The sequence below is a fragment of the Lissotriton helveticus genome, chromosome 5_1 (genome assembly GCF_964261635.1).
Source record: "Lissotriton helveticus chromosome 5_1, aLisHel1.1, whole genome shotgun sequence".
Classification (NCBI taxonomy): Eukaryota; Metazoa; Chordata; class Amphibia; order Caudata; family Salamandridae; genus Lissotriton; species Lissotriton helveticus.
In genome coordinates, this window is record NC_136065.1 from 2,081,771,661 (window position 1) to 2,081,790,771 (window position 19,111).

The 19,111-nt window shown below is 43.2% G+C and overlaps 1 protein-coding gene across 1 annotated transcript in view; it reads right to left on the bottom strand.

The window, feature by feature from the left end:
- Positions 1-19,111, bottom strand: part of LOC144756330 (T-cell surface glycoprotein CD4-like) — a 95,294-nt gene that overhangs the window by 57,937 nt on the left and 18,246 nt on the right. The window lies entirely within an intron of this gene.

A 19,111-nucleotide genomic window follows, 5' to 3' on the forward strand; every position in this document is an offset into this window, starting at 1 on the left:
ATTGACGGGGAGCCAATGCAGGTTTCTCAGGTGGAGGGTGATGTGGCCGTGGTGTGGTACGTCGAGGATCAGTCGTGCCGAGGCGTTTTGGATGCATTGTAGTCGTTGGATGAGCTTGGCCGGGTCGGGGTTTCCACGTAGAGGGCGTTTCCGTAGTCAAGTCTGCCTCTGACCTGGGCCTGGGTGACTGTCTTTCTTGTATCTGTCGGGATCCATCTGTAGATCTTGCAGAGCATGCAGAGGGTGTTGAAGCAGGAGGAGGAGACGGCGTTGACTTGCTTGGTCATTGAGAGCATTGAGTCGAGGATGATTCCCAGGTTGCATGCATGGTCAGTGGGTGTCGGGGCTGCCCCCAGTGCCGTCGGCCACCAGTAGCCGTTCCAGGCTGAAGGGTTGGAGCCGAGGATGATGACCTCCGTCTTGTCCGAGTTCAGCTACAGACGGCTGGTCTTCATCCAGTCGGCGACAGCCTTCATTCCTTCGTGGAGTTTGGCTTTGGTGGTGATGGGGTCCTTGGTGAGGGAGAGGATCAGCAGAGTGTCGTCGGCGTAGGAGAGTATGTTGAGGTCGTGCTGTCAGGCTACGTGTGCGAGCGGGGCCATGTGCATGTTGAACAGCGTCGGGCTGAGGGAGGATCCCTGGGGTACGCCGCAGATGATCTTGGAGGCTTTGGAACGGAATAGGGGAGCGAGAGAGAGAGACAGAGAGCAATTCTATATTCATCCAAAAAAAAAGTAGTGATTGTAGATATCTGACGAAGGGGATTAAGGAAATATTAAAATTCACACTGAAGAAAGTTCTTGTGTGTTGCATAGTAGACACCTATCCACCAAGGGCAGAAACATATGAAGTCAGTCAGTTCCTTGTTACTTACTTGCTATTTTTGGAAAACTGAGGTTGTTATCCAGGCTCTTCCAGCGCTCAGTCAACCTGAAGGTAGGCGTAATGTCCTCAGGGAGTCATGGGCCGACACCCTTCGATTCCTCCTAATGTAGTCTAAAAGCATTCCCCCTCACTGGACTCCTTTCACAGCAGCCGAAACGTTTCGGCCAAAAACTAAAGGCCTCCTCAGAACTAAGGAAGACAGGGGTACTTGAACCAGTAATTAAAATAAGTGTCAACGCCTTATCCTAAGTATCACCCAAGTACACCAGGCCTATTCATCATGCGGTCTACAATCTGTGGATAGTCAGAGACTTAAATTGCCAAAGCAAAATAAAAATATATAGTAAATCAAAATTGCCCACCCAGGGCTTGGTCAGGATAGCCAGGCCATGCATGGGAGACCCACCTTAAACATATTTTGGGCCCAGTCCACTTTCAATCAGGACCTATAGTATGTGTAGGGTGCACTGCCCCGGCCTACGCTGCGATGCACTTTATAAATGGTTGCGTCAGGTACAGATCAGGGCAGTGCGTTATATCGTTAGTGTGCTGTTTAGGGTGCAGCTGAAACTTGAGGTGATCTGCAGTCCGTTTACCACCCGAGGGTACCCCTTTGAGGCCTCAGTCTCTCTCTGCACCCAACTACAGGGGGATTTTCCCCACCCTTTCAAATACAGGCCGCATTGCCACCTGCGTAAAGGAATGGGGACTAGGACACTTGTAACTACGTTACTATAAGTTCTCTAGATAACCCTCATAAACGTTATGTTTCTTGTTGTGCGGTTTATGTTGATTCTCCGCCCCACATAAACGTTTTGGCATTTATCAGTGGGTGATCTAATGTGCTACATGCCAGCCTCAAGCCTGAGGCAAACTCTGGAGTAGCGTAGTAGTGTCCAGAGATGTGTGTAGGTACCACCACAAGAGAAGGTTATTTATTTTAAAAAACAAATCACCATCCAAGCAACTATTTTAATTTTAGACGGATGTGAATCGTTATTAAAAGAAACAAAAATGGGTATACTCTTGGATCAAGTGACTGGATCCTCGCATATCACTTAAAAACAAACAGTCAACATGTTTCAGGTCCCTATTGCCCAGCCGGGTCTATGGAGCATTCGTCAGGACAAACAATTAAAAATTTTATACTCACACTTTTTGTGTAGTATTCAGGGGTCTTAAATTTTACCCACCGTAGTTATATTGCAAGGTTCAATTTGACCTGTAATAGGAATCAGATATATAACATTTTAAAATGTACCTATACATGTACACACTTTTCTGTAATGGCACTCATTTGGTGGATCACTATTCACAATTATTCTAATAGATAAGTTTTTCTATCTGTGACACTTGTTATTCACAATTCTAGCATTATAAATGGACTATTATGGCGAATCACTATAAAGAATCCCCAAGTAAGATCAAAAGGGGCGCAATGTTCACTAAAAGTATCGGACTGAAGTTAATGTCCATGGTTTCATTTGGTGGTTGAAAAAATATACCCCCCACAATGGTCGCGATATACTGAGACAACACCAAGAATCCAAAGATCGGTATTATATTACAATGTAAGCTTTCACAAGACGTTTCCTCAAATGCAAACATACAACTCTCATGTTCAAAAAATATGCATTATGTAGGTTTATCGAGATATAGTTCAAATTTGCGTTAGGGACCCTGCAGATTTAGATAGAGCAGCATTTAATTACTGATACCACATTTAATGGATTTACAGCGTTTACCTTGTTGGTAGGCAATGTACGCGTCCTCGAGGGAATTTGGACCGAAGAGTCCCAGGCTAAAGACAGGGGTTACAAAACGTTACCGTTAGTCAGGTTTTTGTTCTTTATAGTGCAATGTTGATTCTGACCGCATTCACGCGTCTCACCAGCAGCATGTGGCGAATTCCGCGTCTGGTGCTGGCTCTGCCCCCGGACGCGGAAACGTCATCAACAAACTGCCTTTCTAGCACCATGGTCATGGTGATAGAAAGAGGACAGCATTAGAGGGGAAATGGGACACTGCGTTGACGTTTTCAAAAGGACAGATGGCGGTAGCGTATTTTACTAAACACATAACCACATCTAAGTTCAAATCGCCATACTAGTAACCTCGAAATCATGATCACCTTTTACATTCAATTATTGTGTTGTGATACGAAGTGATGGCAAATCATCAACACATTAATACACTAGCAGCCCGCCCCGGGCAGAAGGGGGCTGGGGACAGCATTTGAAGCCTCTGTGCACCCCCCACTCTCCACCCCCCGAACTTTGCCCAGACCGCATCCCTCCCGCCTCCCTCCCCGACATTGGCCATGCCGCCTCCCGCCTCCCGCCTTGAGCCTTCAGTCTTGAGCCTCCCGCCCGCCGCCCGCCGCCCGCCGCCCGCCCCGACATTGGCCATACCGCCTCGCGCCTTGCGCCATGAGCCTCCCGCCCGCCTCCCGCCTCCCGCCTTCCGCCTGCATTTGCCTTACCGCCACTCCTCGCCGCAAGTCCACTCTTCGCCGCAAGTCCACTCCTCGCCGCAAGTCCACTCCTCGCCGCAAGTCACCGCTCCTCCCCGCATATCGTCATTACGTTATGTGTCGGTTGCGATCAGCGCTACGTCGCGGCCGGCGCTGTAGATTGGCGCTGTGGTTCCCGAGTTTACCTGGCCAAAAGGTGCAAGTTCTCTCTTTATAATAGTAGTATAGATTAATTATTTAAAAAAATTAAAAGCCATTGTTATTTGTAATATCAATACATTTAAGTCACGTAAATACAAAACATGTTGCATTACAAATGCTATAGGTGTCACATTTGCAAAAGATAAAAGTATTGGCATTGGAAATGACAAAGCTATTAATTTCGCTATTTTCAAAACCAACACATAAATAAAGAAATTGTCATTTACAAGACCAATAGCTCAAACTTTCCTAATGCGAGACCTATTGCATTGCAAATGCTTGTTTGTTTAAAAGATGACATTTTATTTTCCACCCACGGGTTGTTTCTTGCAGTGCATTATGGCATCTTGAGGTCACCTAAACGCGCTGGGAGTTCTGGGGTTAGTTTTCATGGTAGAGTGCTTCTTCCGTATGGGAGGGTGCTAGTGCCCTGCTCTCCACAAGCGGCCTAAGCAGCATATTGCTTGTGAGTCTTGAAACAGACGCTTTAATTAAGCACCAGGCTCGGGCTATGTAGGAAATGCCTCGGGCCATTTCTCAGGTCTTTTCGTGAAGCTCAGCAGGTATGACGAGGGTGCTGTGTTGCTAAAACAAAGCATATCCTTGCTGTTCCGATAAATCATTCTTTAAATATAAGCATGTCCGCCGTGATGCGGTTCTTCTGTTTGCAAGTACTACATACTATGTGGGCTGTAGCAGGGATTAGCCCGACGGACTCTTTAAAAAAAAAAAACGTTCTAGAGGAGGCAAGCACTGAAATATTCTAGTAGATACCATTTTCGAAATCTTTACCCCACCTCTTGTGCATTTTTTTACACCCCTCATCACAGCTGCTATTGTGCTTTCACTCCTCATCTTTGTTTTTTCTCTTCGCTGTTCACTTTACCGCCAACTCTCGACTATTTCTCTTACAAAGTTCTCCTTTCCTCCTTATCTCTTCTCCTTCACCCTCACCCCCTTCATCCGATTCTTCTTTCAACACTCACAAGCCTTTGTACCTCTCTGCCGTTTTACCCCTTGCACTCTTCCGTTCCTCTTTATCTCTCCTGCTTTTTGCTTTCACTTATTTCGAACACCTTTTGCCCCTCCTTCCTTTTTGCGTCTCTTAACTTCATTTTAATCTTTTCTTCCTTCTTCTACTCTTCCCCTCCTCCTTTCCCAAATCACTTTCTCCCTTTCTTTCATCTTCCCTGCACCCTGCAGCCCCTTAACCTTTACCCCATATTTCTCGCCACCCTGTTCGCTCCTCTTCTGCCTCCCCCCTCCCCCTCCCTGTATCCTGGAAATCACCAAATTGAGGGACGATTTCTAGCCTCTCATGCTAGAGGAAGAGGAGGCTAAGGGGCTGGGCAGCCCCCGCTGCCCCCTCAGTAGTATTAGCTGCATCCCCACCCTCACCTCCAATCAGGCGCGCAGCACCCATTGGACTGAAAGGGCTATGAAAGATCTATGCACAAGTTTCTCCTTAATTTTGTTTAGGATGGCTTGTTCGTTCTGGTCTAATGTGGTGTGCAGGTCTCTCTCGAAAAGCAGACCCAAGTATTTGATGGCTTTCTGTTGCCAGGTCAGTCCAGAGGACCCCAGCATCGTCTTGTTGGTGTGGATATTTAGTGGTTTGCACTCCGATTTTTCCCTGTTCAACTTATATCCTGATACCTGGGCGTACTGATCTATAGTGTACATTAGGGCCGCGATGGATCTTTCTGGGTCTTCTGTTACAATGAGGACATCGTCAGCATATGCTGCTAACTTGAAGGTCTCTCCCTCTATGGGTATCCCTTTTATGTCTGGGTTCGCTCGTATCATGCTCAGAAGGGGCTCTATGGCCAGTAGGAAGAGGGCTGGTGAGAGCGGGCATCCCTGCCTCGTTCCTCGTTTAAGATTTAAGAGTTCTGACGTGCCTCCGTTCACTACTACGCGCGCTTTGGGTTAGTTATATAGGGCCATTACCATCTTCCTAAAGTTGTGGCCTAAGCAAAATTTTTTCATGCATTGGTCTAGGTACGGCCATGATACCCTGTCGAATGCCTTTTCTGCATCCAGGGCGATCATGACCGCCGCATTGTTGCTTTTGGCTGCGTGGTTGATTATGTGGCAGAGTAGTCTTGTGTTATCGTGCGACATCCTGTTCTTCAGATACCCCACTTGAGCGCAATGTATGAGGGATGGTAGGTATGAGTTGAGTCTGGTTGCTAGTATCTTGGCGTATATCTTACAATCCACATTTATGAGTGAGATTGGCCTGTAGTTTTTGGGGTGTTGTGTGTCTTTGCCTTCTTTAGGGATTACGATGATGTTGGCCTCTGCCATCGATTGAGTCATCCGCCCCTTGAGTACACAGCTTGTGAATACCGATGTCATTGTTGGCCTGAGTGTGGCGATAAAGTGTTTGTAGAACTTGGCTGTGAAACCGTCAGGGCCTGGGGCCTTGTTATCCTTTAAGCTTTTGGCTGCTTTTTCTATCTCCTCGCTTGTTATTTCAGTGTCCAGCCTCTCTCTTTGGGTTTCCGTCAGCTCTGGTGTCGTGATGCGATCTAGCAGGTCCTTGCCCCCATCTGCACTTAGTGTTTCATCCTCCCTGTACAGCTGCGCATAGAAGTCCTTGAAAGTGTCAAGTATCCCTTTGTTCGTCGTATGTGATTTGTTTGCCCTGTCTCTGACAGCTGCTATTGTTCACTACATGGTGGGGGAGGATAGAAACCATCAAAATGATGGTCACCCCAATGGTTAACTACTTGCTCAGCATGCTACCGCTAACCAATACAACTGACTTCCTCAAAAAACTAGACAAGCTAATCAACACATTCCTCTGGAGAGGGAAGAAACCCAGATTCAGCCTTCAAAAGCTCAGACTGCCCAAGACACTAGGAGGCCTCAACCTGACACATTTTCAGCTATTCCAAACAGCATGCATAGCAAAACAGGGCCTGGACTGGCTAACGCCAAAGAATAACTACACCCCTGCCTGGCTCTCTCTGGAAAGGAGAATTTTAGGCGGGATGGAACCCGTGGCCTTACTCACGGCAACGAAACACCCCGCAATAAAACAAAACCCAATACTAAGGAACACAAGGCGAGCCCTACTAAGAATAGATAAGCTACTAGACACCAGCATCAGGCAGACGCAGCTAGAATCCCTCTGGCACAACCATAAAATAAAATACAGGAACAACACACTAGACATGCCCACTTGGTACAGACACGGCATAACCACAGTAAGCCAGCTACAGCATAAAGGAACTCAAGCCACCTTCGACACACTCAAGGAACAACACAAGTTTGAACGCGCAGAACTTTATAACTTCCTAAAGATAAGAGTAGCAATCACCAAAGCAAACATAACTGAGCACACACCCTCAATACTGCAATATGCCACGAGCCTAAACATAACAGGACACCAAGTAGCACACATGTACAAAGCCCTGTGCCCCAAGACCTCTAAACTTAACAACAGAATCACAGCCCATTGGGGAACAGTGGCAGGGAGGGAACTAACTGACAAGGAGAACGCCGACCTCTGGTCATCCACATCAAGAAGAAAGGTGACAACAACACTAGATCAGACAAAATTCTGGCTGGTACACAAGGCCTACTGGACCCCAACCAGACTAGCGGCCAAGGGTATTAGAGAAAACTACTCCTGCTGGAACTGTAACAATCAGAAAGGGGACCTGGCACACCTCCTCTTTCACTGCATCAAGGTCATGAAATTTTGGGACTCGGTTAACACACTGGTAAACGATGTCACAGGGGCCACCCTAGCACTTGACTTCCACCATCTAGCACTGGGGTACACCGACCCCTCCATAAGATCCAAAACGGACAGAGACCTGATTGACCTCCTGCTCACAGCCGCGGTCAAGACGGTTTTAACCAACTGGAAAGACACAGCAAAAGCCACCTTCAAAGCCTGGTTTAACTGGGTCATTTTCCTGCGGGGGGCTGACAACATAACATCCAACAACCTACCGAACGCAGGGAAGAAAAGTGAAATGTGGCTCTCGCTGGACAACTACCTGTCCTCACACAAACCACCCTGATCGCCAGACAGACAACAGGGAAACAAGCCTCAAGCAAGATGAGACACCACTGAATAGACTACTAAGATCGCCTACTCTGTTTAACTAGCCGGGCCTCTCTACTCTCTACTCTCTCTGCTCTCTTTCTCTATACCTCTCTCTCTACGCCACCGGGGGAACGGAAAGACAATTGGACAATTCAGCAAAGGGGAAGGGGTAATGCCAAGAGAAACTGAAGAAGAAGTGAGAATAAAGTGAACAAACGGCTGCAAATCACTACCTAAACCACCCCCCCCCCCCCGGGGCCCCTCTCCCTTGTCTCAGTTATCTCCCATGTATATCCTGTATATCCTCTGCACCATGTAAATATAATTTTCAATAAAAATCTACTGAAATAAAAAAAAAAGAAAGATCTATGCACAAGGAAGGGACTGACATCGCGAGCCGGCGGAACTACAAAAATGGCCGCTGTGATGTCATTTTGTAGTTCCGCGGGCCGTTTTTTCACCGATGGTCAGTGTTGCCAGCTCCAAGGGCAGTGAGCTATAAAATACGAATAAACAGACTCTCGCTAGTAAGAGCGATAGTTTCCTTGCAGGCATCAGCCATTACCTTATAAAAACGGGGCAGATATAAAACGAAGAAAAAGTAGTCCCCTTTGCTGAAACAATATTAAAACGCCCAGGTTCTTTCCCGATGTCATCACGCAGACGTCGCGGCCGGCGCTACTTGCAAGGGACTACTTTATTTTTATTCCTAATTTTTTAAACAACGTATATTTTTTATTTTTATATAGCCTATGTCCTTCTGCTTGCCCTGAGGTTTTCAAAGATGTCTTGGGTGTTTGGATTGGTGGTGTACTTTTCGAGTTTACCTGGCTCAAATGACACAGTTCTCTCTTTATAATAGTATATATAGATAAATATGAACATGAATTGTAAATTAAAGCAGAATGCCAGGGAACTCAGGTGACAATATCTCATCATCATTGATGCAGATGTGGTTATAAAATCTCGGTGATTCTAAGCAAACTTTTTTAATCTCTCTTTGGGTTATGCATAAAGATAATGAGTATTCTCATAATACGTAGTTCTTTATATTCAAAATTTAATTTACCTTATTTATCAAGGACAAGATGTTCAAGGTTCATTGTGCAAAATGGTGCCACAGAACATAATCATTAAGACCATATTGGTAAGTCTTAAGTCTGTCCACCCATCTTTGTTCCTTCTCAAATAGAACTTGTTCAGCATTACCTGTCTTGTCTCTTAACATTTCAATTACTGTCCATTTTAAATCTTCTGCTCTATGGCCAGTTTCAACAAAATGGGTACAGAGTTTGGTGTTGTTTTTCTTCAGCTTTATGTTGCTCTTATGTTCCCCAATTCTCAGCTTTACTTTTCTGCAGGTCATTCCTATGTATCGTTTACCACAGGGGCATGTTATCATATAAATAACATGCGTCGAGTTGCAGTTTGTATGCTCCCTTTGAGTCCAGAGCAATGTCTCTGTCAGTTGTAAAGTTTTTGTTGTAGTTGGTAAATGGCAATCAAGACACGTTCCACAAGGGTGGTGTCCTGTCACGATAGCCATCTCAGTATTCCTTATTTGCCCACTTGTAATTTGTTTCTTCGGACGTGTGTGGACAAGAAAATCTTTCAGGTTTCGTGTTCTCCGGTTCGCCAATCTGGGTTTCGGCCATTTCAGGTTTCCTGATGTCAGTATCCGCCAATTCCTGTTCACTATTTTTTGTACTGTGTAGGTTGCTGGGCAATATGTTGTGACACATGTTACCAGATCTCGAACAGGTTCCTTTGTAATAGTTTCGAGTAAGCATATTCTCGGTTGGTTTTTAGCTCTTTTCTGGCATTTTGAGATATTAGCTTGTTTGTAATCACGACTTTGCAGCTTCATGCTCAATTCTTGTGCTTGTTTTCTGTAGTCATTGTCTTGGCTGCAGTTTCGTTTTAACCTTAAAAATTGACTATAGGGTAAATTATCCCTCAAAGATTTGGGATGAAAGCTCTTATAAGATAACAAGCTGTTCTTTGCTGTAGGTTTCGTAAATGTTTTTGTTTCAATCTGTCCATTTTTTACAAAAATCGTTAAATCCAGAAAATCGATACTAGTACTGTCCGATGTAAATGTGAATTTGAGACATTCGTCTCTAGTATTCAACCAGTCGATAAATAGATTTAGATCTTTCTCATTCTTCCAAATCATCAGGATATCGTCTATATAACGCTTCCAGTATAAAATACTGGAAGCGAAAGGATTGGTATCGGCAAACACATTGGAAGATTCAAAATGGCTGACATACAGGCCTGCTACTGAAGGGGCGAAAGCACTTCCCATGGAAGTTTCATGACTCTGTAAAAACAGGCTTCCATCAAATTCAAAGTAGTTCTCGGTCAACGCCAACCAGCAACACTCTAGGACAAAGTGGCGTGGTGTTCTGTGATTCCACTCTTCCATGAATAATGTACCCTCGAGCATTTGTAATGTCTCTTTCTGTGGTAGACTAGTATATAATGATTCTACATCTAATCCGACCAATAACATGGTCGTTTGGTCAAAAGGCATCTCTAACACTTGATTCAGAAGATCTCGGGTGTCCTTTAGATAGGTCGGCGTTTTTTGGACCAAAGGTTTCAAAAACTGGTCAGTGAACTGTGATAAAGGCTCTAATATTGAGCCTATGCCTGATACTATCGGGTAACCTGGTGGTGGGGACCTATTTTTATGTGTCTTCGGTAAGGAGTAGAAGAAAGGGATCTTGGGTTCTTTTGTGATTAGATAATCTGCCTCTTTCTTAGATATCCATGCATTTGTTTCTGCCTCATAAACCATCATGGCAATGGAGTTCTGCAGTCTCGGTGTTGGATCTGAAACAATTCGTTTATAGAACTTGTCATCCGCAAGAAGGGCTAGGTATTGTTGTTGGTACCCTTCTTTTCCTAGAATCACTATACCTCCACCTTTATCCGCGGGCTTGATCACTATGTTGTCATTATTCCGCAGTTCATCCAGTGCTTTGCGTTCATTCTTTGTTAGATTTTGGAAAGTTTGGTTGCTTCTGATATTCATTTCGTCTATGCCTTTCATGATGGCTTGTTCGAAGGTTTGGATTTCTACAGGGACCAAAGTGTTGGGAGGATTGAATGTAGACTTCCTCCTCAAGTTAGTATCTCCTTCCTCAGTCCTTTGTACAGTTCCTGTGAAATATGCTTTCAATTTCAAGGTTCGACAAAATTCAGATAACTCACATTTAAGTCTGAAAGTATCTAGAGTTGGGGTGGGCACAAATCCGAGCCCTTTGTTTAAGACTTTTGATTGGTCTTCCGAAATAACTAAATCTGTTAGGTTTATAATCAATGACTGTTCTTGCTTGTCCCTGGTTTTTCGTTGGTCATGCTGCGTGTTAACATGTTTCTCTGTTGATCTTGCCAGGTCAAAGTTTTGCGTCGCCCCCTTTGTTGTTGGTCTCTTGCTAAAAAAGGCTGTTGATTGGGGTTTATTAACAAACCCCAATCAACAGCCTTCGGTTTTAGACCAGCCCACGGAACGAGACAGCACTGGTGACCGTTATGGATGAGCTTCGGAGGCCGGCAGACAGGGGCCAGGCAGCAGTGTTGATTCTGCTGGACCTGTCTGCCGCCTTCGACACGGTCAACCATAACATCTTGTTGAGGCGGTTGAGTGAGGTGGGAGTTACGGGACTGGCCCTTAGATGGTTTCACTCCTTTCTCTCAGGGAGACAACAAGCAGTATCCCTTCCTCCTTACCAATCTGCCTTCACTCCCGTCCCACATGGGGTCCCTCAGGGCTCGGCCATCAGCCCCATTCTTTTTAATGTCTATTTGAGACCCCTGCTGAAGATCATCAAGCGCTATAACATCAAAGTCATCAATTACGCTGATGATACGCAACTCATTCTCTCCCTGGAGGGAGAGCAGTCCATCTCAGCAGAAGGGTTTCATAGATGTTTAGGAGATATGACACAATGGCTGAAGGAGAATTCCTTACAATTTAACATTGCTAAAACTGAACTGATGCACTTCGAAACGCATAAGAACAGGGAAGGGCCGCCCACGAATCTGTGGCCCCCAGAGTTCCCCAACCCCGGCCAGCCGGTAAAAATAGTTCGCAACCTAGGGGTCACATTTGATTGTAACCTCTCCTTGGAGGTGCATGTGGGGAAAGTGGTGAGCTGTTGTCTGGGGATTATGCTCTCTTTGAGGAAGATCTTTCCCCTCTTACCACATCAAGCCCGTGCCCTGATTGCACGTAGTACCATACTTAGTCGGGTAGACTATTGTAACGCTCTACTCCTTGGGTCCCCTAAATTCCTGCTAGACAGGCTACAGCGGGTACAATCTGCAGCGGCTAAATTGGTATTAGGCTGGTCAAGGCGGACCTCGGCCTCTGGAGCACTCACGGAGTTGCACTGGCTGCCCGTGACACAGAGAATTAAATTTAAATCTCTGTGTCTAGTATTTAAAGCCTTGCATGGAAAAGGCCCAACTTCTTTTCAGCAAATGTTTGAGTGGTACGTTCCGGGCAGAGAGCTCCGCTCTTCGAGAGGAATGTTAATAAAAGTACCACGCTTCAACAAAGTTAGGGCAGGGGGCAGAACATTTGGGGTGGCTGCAGCCAGGCTGTGGAACACTTTACCTCTTGAACTGCGGCAAAACAAGGAGCTGCTTGTGTTCAGAAAGAACCTTAAAACCTGGCTATTCCCTAAGAACTAGGCCTGCGCATTGATCCCCTCCTGTGTTGATATGGTCTCGGAGTTACTAGCGCCAAGATGCCTGTTAGGTGGTAGTGTGCTTTAGAAATTGTATAAATAAATAAATAAATAAATTTGTGCCCACCCCAACTCTAGATACTTTCAGAGTTAAATGTGAGTTATCTGAATTTTGTCGAACCTTGAAATTGAAAGCGTATTTCACAGGAACTGTACAAAGGACTGAGGAAGGAGATACTAACTTGAGGAGGAAGTCTACATTCAATCCTCCCAACACTTTGGTCCCTGTAGAAATCCAAACCTTCGAACAAGCCATCATGAAAGGCATAGACGAAATGAATATCAGAAGCAACCAAACTTTCCAAAATCTAACAAAGAATGAACGCAAAGCACTGGATGAACTGCGGAATAATGACAACATAGTGATCAAGCCCGCGGATAAGGGTGGAGGCATAGTGATTCTAGGAAAAGAAGGGTACCAACAACAATGCCTAGCCCTTCTTGCGGATGACAAGTTCTATAAACGAATTGTTTCAGATCCAACACCGAGACTGCAGAACTCCATTGCCATGATGGTTTATGAGGCAGAAACAAATGCATGGATATCTAAGAAAGAGGCAGATTATCTAATCACAAAAGAACCCAAGATCCCTTTCTTCTACTCCTTACCGAAGACACATAAAAATAGGTCCCCACCACCAGGACGCCCGATAGTATCAGGCATAGGCTCAATATTTGAGCCTTTATCACAGTTCGCTGACCAGTTTTTGAAACCTTTGGTCCAAAAAACGCCGACCTATCTAAAGGACACCCGAGATCTTCTGAATCAAGTGTTAGAGATGCCTTTTGACCAAATGACCATCTTATTGGTCGGATTAGATGTAGAATCATTATATACTAGTCTACCACAGAAAGAGACATTACAAATGCTCGAGGATACATTATTCATGGAAGAGTGGAATCACAGAACACCACGCCACTTTGTCCTAGAGTGTTGCTGGTTGGCGTTGACCGAGAACTACTTTGAATTTGATGGAAGCCTGTTTTTACAGAGTCATGGAACTTCCATGGGAAGTGCTTTCGCCCCTTCAGTAGCAGGCCTGTATGTCAGCCATTTTGAATCTTCCAATGTGTTTGCCGACACCATCCTTTCGCTTCCAGTATTTTATACTGGAAGCGTTATATAGACGATATCCTGATGATTTGGAAGAATGAGAAAGATCTAAATCTATTTATCGACTGGTTGAATACTAGAGACGAATGTCTCAAATTCACATTTACATCGGACAGTACTAGTATCGATTTTCTGGATTTAACGATTTTTGTAAAAAATGGACAGATTGAAACAAAAACATTTACGAAACCTACAGCAAAGAACAGCTAGTTACCTTATAAGAGCTTTCATCCCAAATCTTTGAGGGATAATTTACCCTATAGTCAATTTTTAAGGTTAAAAAGAAACTGCAGCCAAGACAATGACTACAGAAAACAAGCACAAGAATTGAGCATGAAGCTGCAAAGTCGTGATTACAAACAAGCTACTATCTCAAAATGCCAGAAAAGAGCAAAAAACCAACCGAGAATATGCTTACTCGAAACTATTACAAAGGAACCTGTTCGAGATCTGGTAACATGTGTCACGACATATTGCCCAGCAACCTACACAGTACAAAAAATAGTGAACAGGAATTGGCGGATACTGACATCAGGAAACCTGAAATGGCCGAAACCCAGATTCGCGAACCGGAGAACACGAAACCTGAAAGATTTTCTTGTCCACACACGTCCGAAGAAACAAATTACAAGTGGACAAATAAGGAATACTGAGATGGCTATCGTGAAAGGACACCACCCTTGTGGAAAGTGTCTTGTTTGCAATTTAACAACTACAACAAAAACTTTACAACTGACAGAGACATTGCTCTGGACTCAAAGGGAGCATACGAACTGCAACTCGACGCATGTTATTTATATAATAACATGCCCCTGTGGTAAACGATACATAGGAATGACCTGCAGAAAAGTAAAGCTGAGAATTGGGGAACATAAGAGCAACATACAGCTGAAGAAAAACAACACCAAACTCTGTACCCATTTTGTTGAAACTGGCCATAGAGCAGAAGATTTAAAATGGACAGTAATTGAAATGTTAAGAGACAAGACAGGTAATGCTGAACAAGTTCTATTTGAGAAGGAACAAAGATGGGTGGACAGACTTAAGACTTACCAATATGGTCTTAATGATAATGTTCCGTTGCACCATTTTGCACAATGAACCTTGAACATCTTGTCCTTGATAAATAAGGTAAATGAAATTTTCAATATACAGAACTACGTATTATGAGAATACTCATTATCTTTATGCATAACCCAAAGAGAGATTTAAAAAGTTTGCTTAGAATCATCGAGATTTTATAACCACATCTGCATCAATGATGATGAGATATTGTCACCTGAGTTACCTGGCATTCTGCTTTAATTTACAATTTATGTTCATATTTATGTATTAATGTTTTGATGATTTGCCATCACTTCGTATCACAACACAATAATTGAATGTAAAAGGTGATCATGATTTCGAGGTTACTAGTATGGCGATTTGAACTTAGATGTGGTTATGTGTTTAGTAAAATACGCTACTGCCATCTGTCCTTTTGAAAACGTCAACGCAGTGTCCCATTTCCCCTCTAACGCTGTCCTCTTTCTATCACCATGACCATGGTGCTAGAAAGGCAGTTTGTTGATGACGTTTCCGCGTCCGGGGGCATAGCCAGCACCAGACGCGGAATTCGCCACTTCTGCGGGTGAGACGTGTGAATGCGGTCAGAATCAACATTGCGCTATAAAGAACAAAAACCTGACTAACGGTAACGTTTTGTAACCCCTGTCTTTAGCCTGGGACTCTTTGGTCCAAATTCCCTCGAGGACGCGTACATTGCCTACCAACAAGGTAAACGCTGTAAATCCATTAAATGTGGTATCAGTAATTAAATGCTGCTCTATCTAAATCTGCAGGGTCCCTAACGCAAATTTGAACTATATCTTGATAAACCTACATAATGCATATTTTTTGAACATGAGAGTTGTATGTTTGCATTTGAGGAAACGTCTTGTGAAAGCTTACATTGTAATATAATACCGATCTTTGGATTCTTGGTGTTGTCTCAGTATATCGCGACCATTGTGGGGGGTATATTTTTTCAACCACCAAATGAAACCATGGACATTAACTTCAGTCCGATACTTTTAGTGAACATTGCGCCCCTTTTGATCCCACTTGGGGATTCTTCATAGTGATTCGCCATAATAGTCCATTCATAATGCTAGAATTGTGAATAACAAGTGTCACAGATAGAAAAACCTATCTATTAGAATAATTGTGAATAGTGAGCCACCAAATGAGTGCCATTACAGAAAAGTGTGTACATGTATAGGTACATTTTAAAATGTTATATATCTGATTCCTATTACAGGTCAAATTGAACCTTGCAATATAACTACGGTGGGTAAAATTTAAGACCCCTGAATACTACACAAAAAGTGTGAGTATAAATTTTTTTAATTGTTTGTCCTGACGAATGCTCCATAGACCCGGCTGGGCAATAGGGAGCTGAAACATGTTGACTGTTTGTTTTTAAGTGATATGCGAGGATCCAGTCACTTGATCCAAGAGTATACCCATTTTTGTTTCTTTTAATAACGATTCACATCCGTCTAAAATTAAAATAGTTGCTTGGATGGTGATTTGTTTTTTAAAATAAATAACCTTCTCCTGTGGTGGTACCTACACACATCTCTGGACACTACTACGCTACTCCAGAGTTTGCCTCAGGCTTGAGGCTGGCTTGCCGCGATTCCACGCATCCAAAGATCCACCATGGGAGGAAGATCTTTCTCCTACTTAGCGGCCAAAACGTGGAATTCTCTCCCCACCCACCTCCGCCTTACACAGAACCACCTATCCTTCAGAAAACAACTCAAAACTTGGATATTTGATAAATAACGTACCCCCCCTCCCTCAAGCGCCTTGAGACCCTCTGGGTGAGTAGTGCGCTATACAAATTCCAACTTGACACTAGCACACTAGATCACCCAATGATAAATGCCAAAACGTTTATGTGGGGCGGAGAATCAACATAAACTGCACAAGAAACATAACGTTTATGAGGGTTATCTAGAGAACTTATAGTAACGTAGTTACAAGTGTCCTAGTCTAATTTTGATATGCACACCATTTAAAATAATCAAGTCTCAAACAATATCCGGGTCAACAATGATGACATTTCCGGTAAAAAAATAAACATTGTCGGTGCACTAATGAATACATGCGAATACTCTGGCGGCTATCATGGAGTGGTTTTATAACTGCGTGCACCAATCACTAATCACTGCACTTCAATTCATGTTTACGTCAAAGAATCATGCAGGAAAATAAAAATAGAAAATTAATTAGAAAACATAATTAATTAAGCCCTGGATGGGCGATACCTGTGAGAATATTTACAGTGTACGTTCTAATCCATAAAATCCCAACACAATTCTATATACAGTATCAAGGTTATTTTTGCTATCTCTCAATACCCAAAATATATCCACATTGAATCATGATTTCAATTGTTTGCACAATGACTATTAGAAACAAACCAAAAATTACATGGATCGTATCAGTTAGAACAGATCCAAAATATCTTAACTCTATCTCCTGTTCATGTAATTTGACTTATCTTGAATTCATCTACCACAGTTATAAAATGGGTAATATTCAAACTGCACTGTGCAAAACTAATCAGTGTGAGAGAATGGTGATCCAGTTCATTACAATCACCTGTTAATCATGTCTATGGATAAAGAATTTGATTCTGAGAAATGAGTAGTGTTCTAAAGTAAATAAGATATTTCACTAGAATCTACGAGAAAGTTATTATTGAATTGGGTAAGGGAGCCGGGCAGAAAGATGCTTTACTGAGGTTTAAATTGTGAGGTCAGCCTAAATGGATATCTAACTCTTCTTCAATGTTTAGACCTATAGGAGTTCTGGTTTGAAGCTCCATAATGAACCTCAATTCCAGTCTACGTAATCGAATTTCTCTGTCACCTCCTCGTTCTTGGATCGGGACGTGATCCAAACAAAAGAACCTGAGTAAGTTACTATTAATCTGATGTTCCCTGGCAAAATGCCTTGCAACCGGATAGTTTGGGTCATTGTGTTCTATTTCCCTGGCGTGTTCTAATATTCTGCGCTTTGTGGGGTGTATGGGGCACCCGATGTATAATAGATGACATGGGCACTCTAAACAGTACACACAGAATGGTGTGGTACATGTTAAAAATGTAGTAATCTTTTTACGTTCAGCTAAGCCAGGTACTTGATATGTTGTGACCTTTGTACTGTTTTTACAGGCTTTGCACCGATTACATGGGAAAAACCCGGTAAGGTTTCCCAATCTCGGTGTACACAAGATTGAATCAAAGTGACTTTGGACCAGAAGATCTTTTAAGGAACAACTGCTTTTATATGTAGTTCTTGGGTGATCTGATATATCATTCCCAATCACACTATCAGACTTCAAAATATGCCAGTTGCGTGAGTGGATATGTTGGATTTTCTCTGAGTCCCTTAAGAATGTTGTGATAAATGAAGGGTGCTCTGATCTTTTGTAGTTAATTTCACTTTGTCTGTCTGAAGACATGATCTGGGGATTTTGATAACCTTTTCCAAATTACCTTGTAAAATTTGATCGGAATATCCCCTCACTCTGAACCTGTCGATTGACTCATGTGCTGCCACTAGAAAATCTTCATCTCTTGAGCAGTTTCTCTTGAGTCGTAGTAATTCTCCATACGGAATACTGTTCTTTAGAGGTTTAGGATGGTGGCTGTCAGCTTCTAAAATGGAGTTCCCTGCAGTTATCTTACGGAGCAGTGAGGTACATATTTTGCCTTCCCTGATGAAAACTTTGAGGTCTAAGAAATCAACTTCTGTGTCACTTATATGGCCACTGAAATGCAGATTAACTGAATTGATGTTTAGATGTGCTATGTATGCTTCAGCATCTGTCTTAGAGCCTTTCCAGAAAATGAAAAGGTCATCGCTATATCGGTGCCAGACAATAATCGAGGAGACCCAATGGTGATTCTCATCGGCCCAGGCGACCTGCTTCTCCCACCAGCCTAGGAACAAGTTTGCGTAGCTGGGGGCGAAGCAGATCCCCATCGCCGTTCCTTTGATCTGTCTGTAGTATTGCCTTTGAAAAAGAAAAATATTATTGGTGAGGCAGAAGTTCAGAAATTCAATGAGCATGGTGTTATGTAATGCATATTTTAGAGAACAACTTTTCAGAAAGTATTGCACTGCTTCTACTCCATCCTGATGGGATATGCATGTGTATAAACCTGTGACATCTAACACAATCATTAACATGTCAGGTTCCCAACTGATATGTGAAATTGTCTTTATAAAGTCTGTAGTGTCGCGGATATATGATGACAGTGTTTTGATGAAATCAATTAAAAAAAGTCCAAATACTGCGACATTCCTTCTGTAAGACTGCCTTTGGATGAGATTATGGGTCTGCCTGGAGGTGCTGATGCATTTTTATGAATTTTAGGCAAATGATAGAAAGTTGGGGTGACTGGTTGTTGGCAGATCAAAAATGTATGTTCATTGGTATCAAGCATGCCTTGGGCGACCCATTTATTCAATAGCTCATGGTATTCAATTATGCTTTTGTTATACTCATCTTTAGTAATTTTATGATAGCATGGGGTATCTCTCAGTTGACGCAG